The 3,492-nt window shown below is 41.9% G+C and overlaps 1 long non-coding RNA gene across 1 annotated transcript; it reads right to left on the bottom strand.

Moving 5' to 3' along the window:
- Positions 1–339: 339 nt before the first annotated feature.
- On the bottom strand, positions 340–3,001 carry LOC148769092 (uncharacterized). Its single transcript, XR_016032176.1, has 2 exons — positions 1,809–3,001; positions 340–1,367 (listed from the first exon to the last, which is right to left on the bottom strand). It is a non-coding gene; the product is annotated as an uncharacterized LOC148769092 (long non-coding RNA).
- Between the last annotated feature and the right edge of the window lie 491 nt (positions 3,002–3,492).

Here is a 3,492-nt window from a genome sequence, read left to right as displayed (position 1 = left end):
TGTTCCTCTCATCATTTTGATCGTTACTTCTCTCTGCATAAGTCTTACGTAATCACTAATAGAGTTGTTCAGAATTAGAATCTTTTGTATTTTAATATACACCCATATTTTGAATTAGTGTTTAAAAAACATGTACCATTGTAAATGAGGCTTCAACACCATTTATGGATGATAATCTCAATTTCAATGTCGTGGACGTCAAAGACATAGATATTAACGTCTATGCTAAAGATTCAATTGGTATGCCATTTTTTTCTATATTAATTATTAAGATTAATGGTATCACATTAATTTTGTTTTAATTTATTCTTACACATATTTGTGATATACTCATCAAAATAAAATAATCAAAGGAAATAATTTCATTTAAGGACTGAAAAAGGATGTTCGAGAAATTACTATAGTTGACAGAACGTAAATAAAATATATGAACATTACAACCCTTTTTTTTCATTAAAAAAAGTTATTTACTTTGTCAATCATTTATCTCACAACTATTTTTCTATCACAGGCAATCTATGGGAAGATATGCCAACGATGAAGGTGGCGAGCTCCAAAGATTCTTCATGAGAATCCTAATGACTTTCATGCTAAACTATGTGATATCTCCAACGAATCATACGCACTCGGTGAACCTTACTCAGAAAGAAAATTAGTGAGGAAAGAAATGCGTTCATTATCTGAAAGATTCGTTTGCCGAATTGCTGCTATAGAAGAAGTCAGAGACGTTGACACGCTCAAATTAGACGAATCATGGGGAAACTTCTAGCACAATAACTCAATCATGGTGAAAATCAACGTGAAAAGCCTATAGAAAAGAAGATAGCCTTTAAAGCAGAAACTTCATATGCAACTCCGGAAAACCCGTCAACTCAAGAAGATGAACAGACGGTTGAAGAATCCTTGGCACTTCAGTTGAAAAACTTCGGGAAATTTCTCAAAAAAATTGGTAAAAAAGGGAATTCTCCCAACACAGGGAAACCCTTGAACTTTCAAAATCCTAGGAGAAACTTAAATCAAGACAACTCAGAGGATTCAAAATCGAGAAGAATACAATGCCGAGACTGCGAAGGTTTTGGTCACATTCAATCAGAATGCACAAACACCTTGAATAAAAAGAAAAGAATGTCACTTACTACTGTTTGGAGCGATGAAGAAGATTCTGATGACGATCAAGGAAACAACGATCAGGTCACCAACTTTGTAACATTCAGTAGCAAAATCCCTCCGAACAACTCAGAATCAACTGTTGCAACAATCTGTGAAACATAATCCAGGTATGAAACTGTGTGTTCTGATAATGACAAAAACCTAAACACAAATTCTTCTTTTGCCAATTGGTTCCCTACTGCCCATCATGGCACACACTGACTAGACAAAGGGGGCTTCTCCTCTACTATATTGGCATTGCCACCTCTATTGACTTGACTCAGTTTTTGTTTGAAGAGATCATTGACGAAGCTGACTCGCAGTCCACTGCGTACTCTCTGCCGTTTCCATCCTTGATCTACCGTCTTCTATATAATAAGGGCTATGTCCGCAATCGGCGTAATGCGGTCCCTTCTCTTCCGCTTCCTCTCTCTATTCACTCCAAGATTGTGGATCCCACTTCTGTTTCCCAGCGTGTACCAGGAGTTGATGATTTGATGCCGTCCGACTCCATCTTCAAAATCTGTCAAGTCCCGTCGCAAGGATTCTCCTACTACTACCGGACCCTTGCTCTCGGAGTTTGTGGCTCATCTCCCGGCTGAATATGAAGCTGCTGTTGCTCGTGCCGAAGAACTTTAGCCAAAGCTCGCCTATTTCACTGCCCTTGCTCAGAAAGGGGAAGAACCCGATCATCTACAGGGGGAGTAGACAAAGAAACATAAAAAAAGGGGGAATCGCATGCAGGGGGAGCGGACTTCGCTGATGATGCAGCTGCTGGAACTGTTGATCCAACTGTTCCCGCAAAATTATATACCGCATAGAAATTATATACAGCTTGACTCTCAAAATGCTCGATGCAAGATACCGTGTAGAGAATACCAATGCGACGAAGGATATCAGTAATTCTAAAATCATCAAAAGCAAGTCCCAATTGACGCTCAGAGGAAAGGACACGTTGACTTACCAGATATCACCAAGATTGATTTGAAGGGAGAAATAACCAGTGATTGAAGGCGTCGGCTGCACATATGGGGAGCACGAGATCGGGTTCAGATGATGCAGCGGCAGACCGGGCATAAGAAGTAGAGGCACCATTAGTGGGCGGCGGAGGAGCGCGGCTGCGAGAGCGGTGGAGCGAGGCCGTAGGTGGAGGTGTTTCGGAGTCCTCTTCATCAAAAAATTTGCCCTTCCCTTTATTTGTCGGTGAGGCGGAGGCAGAGAGGGGGGCGTCCTTAGATGAGGCGACGCCAGCCGACGACGATGGTGAAGCGGCGGAAGACGGTGGTGGTGGTGGCGGTGCAGAATATGGTGGCGACGGTTGAATAGGCGGCGATGGCGGTGGTGTCTGAGAGGGTGGCAGCGGTGAAGAGGGCGGCGATGGTGGCGAGTAGGTGAACGGCGACGGTGGCGTGACAGGCGGAGACGGAGGTGGAGAAACCCTAGAGGCCGAGATTATCATCAGATTCCCAAAATTGGAATCGGAGGCAGGTGTGAGGAAGAGCGGCGCCTCAATGAATCGAAGGGGCAAGGCCATCGAAGGCTCCCTGACAGAGAAATGGCGACCGAAGCGGCGAGTTGGCGGTGGATGCATCGGCGGTACGGTCGCCGGTCGAGGAGTCTTCCTCTTAGAGGAGGAAGACGATACACCAATAAATTTTACTTTTCCCATGGAATAACTGTTTTCCCTTTTTTTTTGTATTATGTTGGATTGTGTTATGCAAAAAGAGAGAAAAAAAAAGAACAGCAGAGAAGGGAGGAGAATTCTAAAAGAGGGAAGAAGAAGAATGTGAGAGGACAACAAGGCACTGCTGATAGTGACTCGACTACGGGGCAGTTTAGCAATTAGTGAAATAGTATAAAGATGGAAATTGCATAATTTATCACACCCAATATAAGTAAAATCAGTTTAATCTAATTTTGAGTCCAACACACTTTCAACCTTTGCATATGAGTCCCCACACAGTTCAAAAACAAAGTCGAGAAGATGAAAAAAATTCTCATAAAAGTGGGTTACTACGAAGAAATTTAATGCCGCCAAAAAAAAAAGAACCCACCCCTAAACATATTTTTTTTAAGATGCCTAATATGCACTGCAGCGAGTATAATGGAGGCGAAAATAAACGTTAATGATAAAACAAAAAACGTGAGTGAATAGACATAAGTGAATAGGATACTATTTGGACTATCAAACCCATGGGGTTTATCTTCAATTTTAACAGAATGCAAGCTCCAAAAGTCCAGCTAAGAAGACTAACAACAAATTTAGTAACCTCAAATCAAGCACAAGAATGCTCTTATTTGGTAGCATACACACACGTCTAATGGTATTGTTGGCACGAGATT

Source organism: Erythranthe guttata, chromosome 7 (genome assembly GCF_056151865.1).
Source record: "Erythranthe guttata isolate IM_541 chromosome 7, IM_541, whole genome shotgun sequence".
Taxonomy (NCBI): domain Eukaryota; kingdom Viridiplantae; phylum Streptophyta; class Magnoliopsida; order Lamiales; family Phrymaceae; genus Erythranthe; species Erythranthe guttata.
Note: the sequence above shows the minus strand (reverse complement) of the source record. Positions and strands in the feature narration are given on the sequence as shown.